The sequence below is a fragment of the Balaenoptera borealis genome, assembly GCF_965194805.1.
Source record: "Balaenoptera borealis genome assembly, contig: HAP1_SCAFFOLD_712, whole genome shotgun sequence".
Taxonomy (NCBI): Eukaryota; Metazoa; Chordata; class Mammalia; order Artiodactyla; family Balaenopteridae; genus Balaenoptera; species Balaenoptera borealis.
The window spans coordinates 274,416-288,910 of NW_028123488.1; the positions used below are offsets into that span (position 1 = coordinate 274,416).

Below are 14,495 nucleotides of genomic sequence, written 5' to 3' on the forward strand. Positions count from 1 at the left end.
GTTTGCCATGAGATCCAAATTCCTTTAAATACTTAAAAGGCCTGGCCTGCTCTGGCTTCTGCCTCCTTCTCCAACCTTACCTCCCTCGATTCTCCCCCTCACCCTTTAAGTTCCAGCCACATTGGCCTCCTTTCACTTCCCCCGAAACAGCACTGCAGGGTCTGCACACAGGTGTATCCTCAGCCTAAAACACTCCTTCCACAGCCCCAATCCTCAGTTGCCCTGAGTTGCTCTCTCACATTCTTCAGATCTCAGTTTAAATGCCTTGTCTTCAGAGTATCCTTTCTAAGTCCTTGCCTATCACTAATAACCTATAATAATGTATCATTAGGTCAGTTCGTTTCATCTGTAGTGCTCATTATATGGTGTAAATACACAATTGTTTACCTGTTTATGTAAGCCTTCCCCACTAGATTATAAAGTCTCTCAAGGCAGGGACCTTGTCTCTTCTGTTGACTACTTGGTCACTGAACACCTAGGAGTGCCTGGAATATAGCAGGTGCCCGAGAATTATTTGTTAAAACTTTATTGGTTACAGATAGCTTCCTAGTTCCTGATGCTAATCCCTGTGCAGCCCTATTATACTTTCTGTGAGAGAGTTTCTTTGGTCTTATATTACCCTCCCCCTTGCTGTTTCCATCATTTGAATAGGTTTTTGTTCTTATAGTTAAATGATGACTCATTGATAAAGTCTTTAAAAGGATGTGGTGATCAGCAATGTCAAAAGCTGTTAGATGGGGAAGAAGGTTAAGGGCTAAGCAAAGTCATTGGATCTCATCACTGGAAATCTTCACACCAACAGTGTCCATAAAATGTGGCTCTGTGGAAGCCAGGGTACAGTTGGGTTGATGAGAAGGGTGAGAAGATGAATGCAAGTAATGTAGAATTCTCTTTTTGAGAAATTTGACAGTAAACAGAAGGCATGAAGTCAAATGGGATCTTGGGGTTCATCAGAGTCCAAGAAAGTATATGTTGCTTTAGTTTAAAAAGAATAGGGAAGAAACATCTACTGATATGCCAATAGAAGCCAAAAGAGAAAAAAATGAAGTTGGAATGAGGAGGACTAATAGATTTAGTTTCCACGAGGCAGTAGAGGATTTGATCAAGAGCACAAGTTTGACAAAACGGGACAATGTTTCCCCCTCCATTTACAGGAAGAAGGGACGTTAAGAGAGTGAAGGTAAAGAAAAAATTTATGTAGAGCAAAGGAAGTTGAGCGTGGCCATTTGAGGAGGTAGCAATGTCATCTATAACTGGTTGTCAAGGGGAATCTCTGGAAAGACTTTTCCAGACCACACCTCCATCCCTATACTCCATGACCTCCCCACCCAAGATGGTAGACGCTCTCCACTGCACCTGCCGCAGAGACTCACTGCTGCTGAGGGCCACAGTGGTTGGTGGGAATGTGCCTTCTTTCTTAGGTGGGGTGGAACAGAAAAAAAGCCTGCGATCACTGAGGAGAGGGGTAGTCAGAAGGGAATATTGGGGTTTGAAGGGCTCTGACATCATGAGGAATACGACAAGGACATAGAATTGTTTTCCAAACATATATCTCATCAGGCATTCTTGGGGCCCTTCTAAAAATACAGATTTCAGCCTCATTCCCTAGAGAGTCTAATTCAGCAGGTCTGGGAGCAGGAGGGGCAGGATTGTACAATTTTTAACAAGTTCCCCAGGTGATGTTTATGATTTGGCCAATTTGGGAAACAGTGGATTAGAAATGATTAAAAGTTCACTAAGTTTAATTGCAGGCCCCACATATTTTCTCAGTGTTTAGCCAAATACAAAGATTTGTGGATAACTGACGTCAATTCGTGGAAATTACCCAAAGAAAACAGTTTTCAGTGGATTGGTATCTAATTCTATGGTTCCAAATAATCTGCAGCGATATTTAAAATGTAAGACTAGTTTATGGATATTTCTTTATAGAGAATTTCATTGAGGAAAAGGTAAATGGAATGGACCAGCTAACAGTTATTATTCATAATATAATAACAAACTCAGATGTTTTAAAGCCTGTTCTGCTTCTAGTTTGCTTACCTCCCAAATTAATAAGCTAAACATAATAAAAATCTAAGACTGTAACTTGATCTTACCCATTCCTAACATTCTTAGAGGAGATCTTTAGCCTGATAGCACTAGAGCTTCTGAGAGCAGATTCAGATCCATTTAAAATATTTTTTCCATTCCTTCCCAGAAAGAGTTATTTGTATTGATATACAACAGTTGGGCCCCAGACCACTTACTGGGACCACAGGGCCTCACTAATTTGTACCAGTTTTCCTCTATTCTAGTTGGTCTTGACCATCAGGTATAAATTAGTGCTAAATCAATATTAGCTGATACTTCCCCAGGTGTGGGAAGTATGGAAACCCTATCACATGAGCAAATACAGCCCTTCTTGGCTACATTTAAAATAAGGTGGTTATTATTACACTGTATGGGGAAAAGGCTTTTTTTTTTTTTTTTAAGAAATCTCATGCCACCTTAATTTGCATTAACTTGATAGACTGATATCAATAGTCGGAATCAATTTTCAATTGTTATAGTTTCCCTACCACCGTTCACACTTCCTTCATTCTTTCAGGGAGGCTTCTTCTGCCTTCCTATTTCTTCCCACCTCCAGCCATGCCATATACCCCACACCATTTTTCCTTTCTAGTACTACTTACTCATCGGGTTGAATAGAGAAGCCAAAGGTGACTTAGTTCACATACCTGCTTTAATTGCTCACCTTGGGTGGAGCAGTGTCTTAAATAAACTTCACTTTTGCCACAGCACCATTACTCAGTAAGGTATTTATACAAGTGTCACTTAATCCCATGAAAATAAACAAGGCACTTAAACTTGTTATTGAGAAAGAAGCTTTAGGCTTTAGCTGCCCACTCTCCTTACTCAAGGGCCAATCTCACCTCACTTATTCTTAGAAAACTTTTCAGCAGTTTTCCTTAAAGAAAATCAGGCAGAGCAAAGTACTGAGTCAGGTTTAAGCTACCCTTACCTTTGAAAGAAAGGGTTCCTTTGTTAATTATCAATAACAAGGAATCTTGTCATTTCTCCCAATATTTCCAAGTCATAGCTACTCATAGCGGAGCTCTGCATTCAGTGCATTCCTAAATATTGAAAGCATATATGTTCAGTATTTAACCAGAGATGAAAACAGAAACAAATATTTAACATTCCAAAGAAATGGTGCAACTCTACATGATTTTTTATTTTCTATATCCTGAACTGTATAGAAATTTCATAGTATTTTTAAAGCACTTTCATAAATATGTCCATTTTGCTTGTGATCATTCTGTGAGGTAGTTATACTATTTCCATTTTTCAGTTGGGAAAATTGAGGCTTGAAGCCTTGGCCAGGGTCATAGCACATGAGAGATTCAGAGCTGGGAATCAGCTCTCCTGACTCCAGGCCCAGTGTTTTTCCCTCTATAAAAATTGCCTTTATAGCAGGACAGTCAGGGATATGTTCACTCAGTAATAGAGAAGTATGGATCTTTTCCACCCCTAGTCATTGAAGGACCTATGAGCTGATAGTGTATGTGAGAGAGGACACTTCCTGCCTGAAAGATTGATGACTTACATTCAGAGCAACCTGATGTTGCACTCTGATAGGAGAAGGACCTGTGTAAAACGTCCTAATTGCTTCAAACATCCAGAGTTCCCAATAGGAAGACAGGGTGTGGTAATTATATATCTTGCTTTTGGCTTATCTTCTCCATATCCTCACCCTCACAGATGTCTTTCAAACATTGGTAATTACAGCTTTCAGAGCCAAAGCCTACAAACTCATAATCCACACAGATAACATACTAAAATCTACTCAAATATGTAAGGCTGAAGAAAGTTTCAGTGCTACTGGACTCACATTAAAAAAAAACTGCTTACAAAAGAGGTAGCCTTTATTTCTATGTCACTACTGCCTAGATGTGTAATGGTTTCTTGTTGATCTGTGAGGGTGCATATTAACTCATTTACCTCTAAATGTAATCAGTAACTTAAGAATAAAGTACACATGCAGATGACAAGACCATATGATTAAAAGCAAATAGTCTGACATTGGAAAACGGATCCAAATTAATGTAACTAACTTGAAACAATGAAGGAACTGCTTCTAAGCAAGAGGAAGAATCAGTATCAAGAAATAAATGCAACACAGGAAAGCAGTTGTCCTTGTCATGCTGGCCTATAAATGGAACCTGAGTTAATAACATCATAATCTCTAAAGAATTCAGCAAGTTCTTGCTATAGTGGCAATGAGATAATATATAAAGTATGGTGGAATTTCCCACCATCTGTATCACTGGCGAGCCCAATGGTAATTGGAATGGTTCAATGTCCCACAGTTTTTAAGGGAAATCGTTTTAGGAGAAGTCACATTTCTAGATGAAGACACATTAACCCAATGATTTCAAAGAATATGGCTTGGGTCTGGTATCACATTTCAAGACCAAGAATTAGCACCTCAGTTACTTACTAAGTGAAAGATACTCCAATGATAATTGATAAGAAAACGGCTCAGAAATATGAGTGGGATTTTAAACAACTAAACTTGTTTGTCTCCCACTCTGATTGAATCCAGAAGTATTTATTTAGGGGAGCAAAAAATCCGATGACTTGGAAGCAAATGTTTCTGTTCGTTGAAGAATAAGGATGTCTTCTGCCAAATGCAGCCATTTCCAAACGCAATGAAGGACTATGGCTCATATATCAATCCTGCCCCTTCCTAGCTCGGCCCTCATTCTCTGACCATCTTCTCCGAATTCCCTTGCCGGATTCCCTTCAGGACCATTGCTAATTCATGCCTTCTGGAATCCACCTTCCTCATAGCTATTGAGGCTTTTCCCACCTTTTCAGAAAAAAGTTTGCCCTGGGTGATATACATAAATCTTTGCCCAGCCTCAACCAGCTTGCTTTCTAGCTAACAGGTTTATCTGTGGCCCCAAGGGGCAGGATAGTGTGAGAGAGGGGGCTCAAAAGACCATTACCTTTCAGTACACAGCTAGGTAAACTAATCCCACCAAAGATCACAGGTTTCTATATTTCCTTGAATATGCTTTTTTTTTTAAAACGTCATCAAAATTTCACGTTTTAAATATTTTTTTTAAAGGAATTCCTTTTATTTTTTTATTATTTATTTATTTATTTTTGGCTGTGTTGGGTCTTCGTTTCTGTGCAAGGGCTTTCTCTAGTTGCGGCAAGCGGGGGCCACTCTTCATGGTGGTGCACGGGCCTCTCACTATCGCGGCCTCTCTTGTTGCGGAGCACAAGCTCCAGACGTGCAGGCTCAGTAGTTGTGGCTCACGGGCCTAGTTGCTCCGCGGCATGTGGGATCTTCCCAGACCAGGGCTTGAACCCGTGTCCCCTGCAATGGCGGGCAGATTCTCAACCACTGCGCCACTAGGGAAGCCCAGGATTTGTATTGTATTGCTAACAAAGAGACTGCATTTCTCCTCTGATGAATGTGCACAAGAAAGCATGCTGTCCCCGGTGATCGTTGGGTACCATCTCATGATCCTGAGGGAAGCCATCCTATCCTTCTGGTTACGTGATACAGTGGGTTTCCATATTGTTTAGGCCAGTTTTATTTGGAGTTTCAATTTTTACAGTGAAAAGTTGTCATAACTCTTTCTGTTCTAGGGTTTTTTTTTTGTTTTGTTTTGTTTTTGTCAATTCCTGTTGGGTATTATTTGTATTGTTGATGTGGCAAGAACTCTACTGAGATATAGTCTTCTTGTCTTTATATTATGAATATATCTCTAAGTTTATCACTTATCATTTACTCCTTACTCTTGTTTAATATAGAGAAGATTATAATTTAAGTCTATTAAATCCATCAGTGTGTTTCTGCATGATGTATTCCATTGCTTTTACTTTTATTCATTCATTCATTAAAGAGTGTGTGTGTGTGTGTGTGTGTGTGTGTGTGTGTGTGTGTGTACTACAAGGTGCCAAGCACTACGAGAGGCAATAAGACTATTTATTGTGAGACAAGAAAGACACAGCCCCTGTCCTCGTGGAGTTCATATCCTGGTGGGGGATTGAGAATATGTTAGACGTTCACTGAAAAGCCACACAAGTGTGTGTAAGCTACTAAAGGATAGAGGCTACAGAGGGAAGGACCCAGTCTAGGAGCGCTTTCATAGGAGGGTTAGGTCTAGTTAGGGAAGTCAGGGGAAGCTTTCCTGGGGAAGTGGTGACTGAGCTAAGAATGATAAAGAGGACTTAGGTAGTGGGCTAAGAGCATTACAGGCAGTGGAAAGAGCAGGTCCAAATGTCCTGCTCAGGGGCAAGCACAGGAAACAGGAAGGACTGAAAGAATGTAGAACATGGTCCACATCCTCAGAGGGGCCTGGCATAAGTGAAGGCGGAAGGTTGAAGGGTGGGAAGTGGGGGATGCTGACCACGCAGGGCCAGTAAGTCCATGTTAAGGAGTTGTGTCTCCTTCCTAAGATCTATGGGAAATCACTGAAGGTGTCATCTTTGACAACCACATTACTTTTACCTCCAAACATCCAATCTCATAACAAGTCCTAACAATTTTGCTTTCTAAATATCTCTTCAATCTATCCACTTCAATCCATCCACTTCTGTTCATCATTACCAACACTTCCTCAGCCCATTCTATCATCATCTGTGTCTGGACTAGGGGAATAGCGTCCTCAATGATCTATTTGCACCTACTCTTGCCCCACTCCAATCCATTCCTGCACAGTTATGGGAAGACAGGCCTGACCTTGATACCATTTGATGACACAGAAAACACTGAAAGAGGACCAGTTTGTTTTTCATTAGTCTTGTTCTTGAGAGGTTGTGGAGTGGGCAGTTCATGAGTTTAATCTTGGACCTGCTGAGTTTTAAATATCCCTGGGATGTCCTAGAGAAGAAGCCAAGCCGGAGGTGTCTGTTAGGTAGATATCTTCTGCCTCCCCATCTAGAGCCACTCTCCACCCATCTCTACGCTGATCCCTGCCCGGAGACATTGACGTGTGTGGGATGTCAAGATTCCATGTATCCCCAGCACCTGCTCCCGTGTGCTCTGCCTTCTAGTTGCGTTCAGCCCATAGGAGGTACGTGAAGGAAGAAGCGTGAAGGCTGAGTATTTACTTGATACGATATACATCCTGCATCATCTCTTCCTCTTCCCCACCTCCTCCTCTTTCCACCCTGCCTCCTTCAAACCCTCTTCCTCTGCCTCCTGCTCCTCCTGCTCTTCTTCCTCCCACCTCTTCCTCTTTTTTCTCTCTCGAATCCAGTAATCATTTCCACCTCCTCCTTTTTTAAAAAATTAATTAAGTAATTTTTGGCTGGGTTGGATCTTTGCCGCGCCCGGGCTTTCTCTAGTCGTGGTAAGTGGGGGCTACTCTTCGTTGCAGTGAGTGGGCTTCTCATTTCGGTGGCTTCTCTTGTTGCAGAGCACGGGCTCTAGGTGCCCGGTCTTCAGAAGTTGCGGCACGCAGGCTTCAGTAGTTGCGGCACGTGGGCTCAGTAGTTGTGGCTCGCGGGCTCTAGAGTGCAGGCTGAGTAGTTGTGGCGCACAGGCTCAGTTGCTCTGTGGCATGTGGGATCTTTCCAGACCAGGGCTTGAACCCCTGCACTGGCAGGTGGATTCTTAACCACTGAGCCACCAGGGAAGTCCCTAACCTCCTCCTTTAAGCCTAGGCAGTAAAAGCTCCCTGAGATGCTGGACTACTGTCCTCTGTTGTTTTCCCCAAACGCTTTGCAAATGATCTCTTGACTACAGTCTCCTTAATTACGGTACATTTGAGTGTGCCACCTTTCCCTTTCAGGGATTCTGACTTATACTGATAGGTAAGAAATGCCTGGGGGAGAGTTAAATTTGAGTCACCTGAGTAGAGGTTGTAATTGGAGCCGTGGGTAAATGTGAATATCTTGGGAGACAGTGTAGAGAAGGAATGGGCCCTGAGGAACTCAAACATGTAATGGCTTTCAAAGGAGGATAATCTTGCAAAGGAATTGGAAAAGTAGCAACCAAAGTGAGGTGAAAAATCAGGGCAGTGTGTGTCATAGAAGTCAAAGGAAGCAAAGGGAAGAAAAAGAGTGTTGGTAGTCAAGATTATCAGTTGGTCCTGCAAAGTCATTGGATTTAGTGACTTATACCATCGTGAATCTGTTACATATTTTCTGTGCTCCCTCTGAATAATGATTTAAATTTTTTTACATTAACTTCTCTATAATTGATTTTAGGTAAATACAGTCAAATTTGTTTTAGAACGTATTTTAAGGTAAAAAATTAACTACCCTTCCTTAACCATTATTCCAACATTATTTTATACTTTCTCTATTACCATTATTTCCTCCAACATTCACTGTTTCCAAAAATATAAAGAGATGTTTGAGCACTTTCTACTAGATGTATAAGAGCTTTCTATTTGACTGTATCATAGTGGTTCAACGGTTGTCGCTTTAGCATTCATTTTAAAATGTATCCATTAGAACAAGTCTAACCTCTTAATTTTAATTTTCAGAATTCTATTATCAATAGCCCCGTTTATTCTTCCAGATAAACTTTGTATTTTTTTAACATCTTTATTGGAGTATAATTGCTTTACTATGGTGTGTTAGTTTCTGCTTTATAACAAAGTGAATCAGTTATACATATACATATGTCCCCACATCTCTTCCCTCTTGCATCTCCAGATAAACTTTAGAACCATTTTATCAATTAAAAAAGACTTCATTGTGATTTTTTCAAGACCGTGAGACATAGATGGCCAACCAGAGTTCCTAAGGTTCAGTGTATGTAACTGTTGCCGCCGCTTAAGCCCGCCAAAGCAGTGGTACGGCTGCTGCCCTTGTATTTGCTACCTCTAGAAACATTCTTGCCAGTAGTGGCAGCAGCGGGACTCAATTACCCTCTTTTCGCACTCCCTCCAGAAGCTCCAGATGGCGTCTTCCGTGGGCAACGTGGCCGACAGCACAGACCCAACGAAACGTATGCTTTCCTTCCAAGGGTTAGCAGAGTTGACACGTCGAGCCTATCAGGCGGGAGATTTTGAGGCAGCTGAGAGACACTGCATGCAGCTCTGGAGACAAGAGCCAGACAATACTGGTGTACTTTTATTACTTTCATCTATACACTTCCGGTGTCGAAGGCTGGACGGATCTGCCCACTTTAGTAGTCTGGCAATTAAAAAGAACCCTCTTCTGGCAGAAGCCTATTCGAATTTGGGGAATGTGTACAAGGAAAGCGGGCAGTTGCAGGAAGCAATCGAGCATTACCGGCATGCGTTGCGTCTCAAACCAGATTTCATCGATGGTTATATTAACCTGGCAGCCGCTTTGGTAGCAGCAGGCGACATGGAAGGGGCAGTACAAGCTTACGCCTCTGCTCTTCAGTACAATCCTGATCTGTACTGTGTTTGCAGTGACCTGGGGAACCTGCTCAAAGCCCTGGGTCGCTTGGAAGAAGCCAAGGCATGTTATTTGAAAGCAATTGAGACGCAACCGAACTTTGCAGTAGCTTGGAGTAATCTTGGCTGTGTTTTCAATGCACAAGGGGAGATTTGGCTTGCAATTCATCACTTTGAAAAGGCTGTCACCCATGACCCCAATTTTCTGGATGCTTATATCAATTTAGGAAATGTCTTCAAAGAGGCACGGATTTTTGAACGAGCTGTGGCAGCTTACCTTCGTGCCCTAAGCTTGAGTCCAAATCATGCAGTGGTACATGGCAGCCTGGCTTGTGTATACTATGAGCAAGGCCTGATAGATCTGGCAATAGACACCTACAGGCGAGCTATTGAATTGCAACCACACTTCCCGGCCGCTTACTGCAACCTAGCCAACGCTCTCAAAGAGAAGGGCAGTGTTGCCGAAGCAGAAGATTGTTATAATACAGCTCTCTGGCTGTGTCCCACCCATGCAGACTCTCTGAATAACCTAGCCAATACCAAGCGAGAACAGGGAAACATTGAAGAGGCAGTTCGCTTGTATCGTAAAGCATTAGAAGTCTTCCCAGAGTTTGCTGCTGCCCATTCAAATTTAGCAAGTGTATTGCAGCAGCAGGGAAAAGTGCAGGAAGCTCTGATGCATTATAAGGAGGCTATTCGAATCCGTCCTACCTTTGCTGAGGCCTACTGTAATATGGGAAACACTCTAACGGGGATGCAGGATGTTCAGGGAGCCTTGCAGTGTTATACCCGTGCCATTCAGATTGACCCTGCATTTGCGGAAGCCCACAGCAATCTGGCTTCCATTCACAAGGATTCAGGGAATATTCCAGAAGCAATTGCTTCTTATCGCACTGCTCTGAAGCTTCAACCTGATTTTCCTGACGCTTATTGTAATCTGGCTCATTGCCTGCAGACTGTCTGTGACTGGACAGACTATGATGAGCGCATGAAGAGGTTGGTCAGCGTTGTGGCTGACCAGTTAGAGAAGAACAGGTTGCCTTCCGTGCAGCCTCATCACAGCATGTTATATCCTCTTTCTCACGGCGTCAGGAAGGCTATTGCCGAGAGGCATGGGCACCTCTGCCTGGATAACATCAGTGTCCTTCATAAACCACCATATGAACATCCAAAGGACTTGAAGCTCAGTGATGGTCGACTGCGTGTAGGATACGTGAGTTCTGACTTTGGGAACCATCCTACTTCTCATCTTATGCAGTCTATTCCAGGCATGCACAATCGTGATAAATTTGAGGTATTCTGTTATGCCCTGAGCCCAGATGATGGCACAAACTTCCGAGCGAAGGTGATGGCAGAAGCCGATCATTTCGTTGATCTTTCTCAGATTCCATGCGATGGAAAAGCAGCTGATCGCATCCATCAAGATGGTATACACATCCTTGTAAATATGAATGGTTATACCAGGGGTGCTCGAAATGAACTCTTTGCTCTCAGGCCAGCTCCTATTCAGGCAATGTGGCTGGGGTACCCTGGGACTAGTGGCGCACTTTTCATGGATTATATCATCACTGATCAGGAAACTTCACCTGCTGAAGTTGCTGAGCAGTATTCTGAGAAACTGGCTTATATGCCCCATACTTTCTTTATTGGTGATCATGCTAACATGTTCCCTCACCTGAAGGAAAAAGCAGTCATCGATTTTAAGTCCAATGGGCACATTTATGACAATCGAATTGTGCTGAATGGCATCGACCTCAAAGCATTTCTTGATAGTCTAGCAGATGTGAAAATTGTCAAGATGAAATGTCCTGATGGAGGAAACAACACAGACAGCAGTAATATAGCTCTCAATATGCCTGTCATTCCTATGAATACGATTGCAGAAGCAGTTATTGAAATGATTAACAGAGGACAAATTCAGATAACAATGAATGGATTCAGTATTAGCAATGGACTGGCAACTACCCAGATCAACAATAAGGCTGCCACTGGAGAGGAGGTTCCCCGTACCATTATTGTAACCACACGTTCTCAGTACGGGTTACCGGAAGATGCCATTGTGTACTGTAACTTTAATCAGTTATATAAAATTGACCCATCTACTTTGCAGATGTGGGCAAATATTCTGAAGCGTGTTCCCAATAGCGTACTGTGGCTGTTGCGTTTCCCAGCAGTAGGAGAACCTAATATTCAACAGTACGTGCAAAATATGGGCCTTCCCCAGAACCGTATCATTTTTTCACCAGTTGCTCCTAAAGAGGAACATGTTCGGAGAGGCCAGCTGGCTGATGTCTGCTTGGACACTCCACTCTGTAATGGACACACCACAGGGATGGATGTCCTTTGGTCGGGGACACCCATGGTGACTATGCCAGGAGAGACTCTTGCTTCCCGAGTTGCAGCTTCCCAGCTCACTTGTTTAGGCTGTCTTGAGCTGATTGCTAAAAATAGACAAGAGTATGAAGACATAGCTGTGAAACTGGGAACTGATCTAGAATACCTGAAGAGAATTCGTGGCAAAGTCTGGAAGCAGAGAATAGCTAGCCCTCTGTTCAACACCAAACAATACACAATGGAACTAGAGCAGCTCTACCTACAGATGTGGGAGCATTATGCAGCTGGCAACAAACCTGATCACATGATGAAGCCTGTTGAAGTCACTGAGTCGGCCTAAATTATGACTGTGTGCGCAGGAGAATTACCCCTGTACCTGAGCCTCAACCTTCTGGGGGAAAGGGAACTAGATACGTTACTTTGTACTTACCTTTGTAGCAATATCATGTTGCAGATGGGTGACAGACAGTGATAACAAATAGCACAGCCAGACTTGCTTCCTGCATGATCATGACAGGGAGAGACACAAGAGATGGGAGACTGCTGTTCCACAAGGAGTCTCCGTAGAATTTTGCGGCAGCCAGGTGTTGCCTAAGTCTGGAAAGTCTGATCTCCCTTGGTCTTCCATGGGATGGGTGGTTAGTGTGGAGGGGAGATAGAGATTGCCCAGTCTTCTGAATTAATCTTTTCTTTATATTTGGGGTATTGGAGCAATTAAAAATGTTTGGTTTCAGGTTTTTTTGTTTTTGTTTTTTTTTTGGTTTCAGGTATTTTTATTCATGTGAAGTGTATATGATTCTCTTGAGATACGGTTTTAAGCTAAAATATTCCTTGTTTTAGTTTCTGAACTCTACAGATAAATGGGGACTTTGCTGGTGTAGTCTTTTTATAGGTTTAATAAACCACTTGAGCCTATATCAGTCATTTTAGTGTCTGACATGTTTGGAACTATCAGTGCTTTGTTGGTTTATGGCTTAAACTCTTTTTCTGGTCCGTTTCCTTCTTCCCTTCCCCCCACTTTAAAAATTTTCCTGTAACTTGGCTAACAAAAAACCAAGACTGATTCAAAGCCTCCCAGAGTGTTTCTCTTAAACGCATCATCTGGTGCCAAATGAAGATTCTTAGGAGTGATTATTAATTATGAAGGGCACAGTTGTGGTACTGTCACTGATGATAATAATAATGGATTTTTGGCCTAGAGTTTTGACCTACTTCACCAGTGTTTTACCGTTGACTGCCCCTCTATGCTGCTTCCAAAAGTGATAGTGTGTGATAAGATTTTTACTTTCACTTATAAAGTTTGTTTTCTTTTTTAAGTGAGTCCTGTTCTTCCTTTTTCTTTCACCAGAAATGAAATCCCAGGTAAGTACAAGTACTCAAATATTTGATCAGTAAGTCACAGTTATCTCCAGTACATTAAATAACTTTCATCAAAAAACATGTTATAGGTAAAAAGCTCTGGAGGACCTGCTATGTATATGATTATTATGTTTCAGACCTTCTAGGGTATTATATATAATAACTTGTCTTCTGGACGTGGTCTTGAAGTCTTTATGGATTCAGCCTCAGTAGTAGCGAACTGCACTGCTACTTGGTTTGGAGTATAAATTAGACTTTAGCCCTCCTGGAGGTTGAGTTTTTGGTATTAAAAACCATAGGAATGAAAAAAAAAAAAAACCATAGGAATGAAATTATTGTATTTCAACAAAGGATTGAGGGCTTGAGGCTTAAACAAGCCAGCATATGAATATATGTTTTTATCTTGCTGTACTGCACATATGCTGTCTAGTAACAGATATTTTGTCTGCTAGTAGTGTTCTAGATTCTGTCTTTCCAAAGCGCTGAGGCAGTGCATCTATTCTGTAGTTGCAGCTGATGCCTGAATGTATCCTAGCTGACAAATGATTGATTAATAAGAACTTGAATTTCGGAAAGATTTGTACTGTTAACCGAAATCTGAACAAGGAGTCTCAAATGTAATTCTTAGCCAGAATTACATGTTAATGAACGATTTAACAGTGTAAATCAAGGAACATCAGTGTAGGGATTTCTTTTAATTTATTTTTTACCTGCTTGAAATAATCAGTTAAAGGTTGCCAGCTTGGTTGCAGATGAACGGACGTTTGAAGTTCACCACACTACATCATGTGGAATAGGAGAATAGACTTCCAGCGCCCTCAAGGCTGTGACCTTGCAGCCATTTTACATAGCACAGCATCCCCCTAGAGGGATGAACCTTTCCCTGCCCGAAAAGTAGCCGCTCTTGTAGAAGCTTTGCTTTTTGTAACAGGCTTTTGTTTCCAGGTGACATGTCTGTGGAAGACTTAATTCTGAATAGAGATATAGATATTACTGGAAACTAATTGTTTTTTTCTATTATACTCTGCTTTATCAAAAAAGTAAAACATTTACATTGTGCTACAGAAATTCAGATGTTGTCGTGCAATCTTTAAACAATAAATGAATGATTTGCCCTTAAAAACAAAAAACAAAAAACAAAAAAAACTTCATTGTGATTTTGTTTGGGATTATTTTAATCCTGTAAATTAAATGGGAAAGAAGTTAAATCTTTATTATATTGCCTTTTAGCCAGAAACTTGATAGATAGATAGATAAATCCATTTATCTTCAAATCTCATTTTTAACTCTAATAAAAGTGTAACCATTTTCTTCAAATAATATGTTAATATATTTTGTGAAGGTCATTTCCAAATATTTTATATTTACATTCTTCTTTCTGATGTTTCTTAGATATTCTTTGCTACTCTTTCTCTGACTTTTTTT

General features: G+C 41.5%; 1 pseudogene across 1 annotated transcript; it reads left to right on the forward strand.

Moving 5' to 3' along the window:
- Positions 1 to 8,295: 8,295 nt before the first annotated feature.
- On the forward strand, positions 8,296 to 14,272 carry LOC309621423 (UDP-N-acetylglucosamine--peptide N-acetylglucosaminyltransferase 110 kDa subunit pseudogene; annotated as a pseudogene). Its single transcript has one exon. The product of its transcript is annotated as a UDP-N-acetylglucosamine--peptide N-acetylglucosaminyltransferase 110 kDa subunit pseudogene (transcript).
- Positions 14,273 to 14,495: the final 223 nt, after the last annotated feature.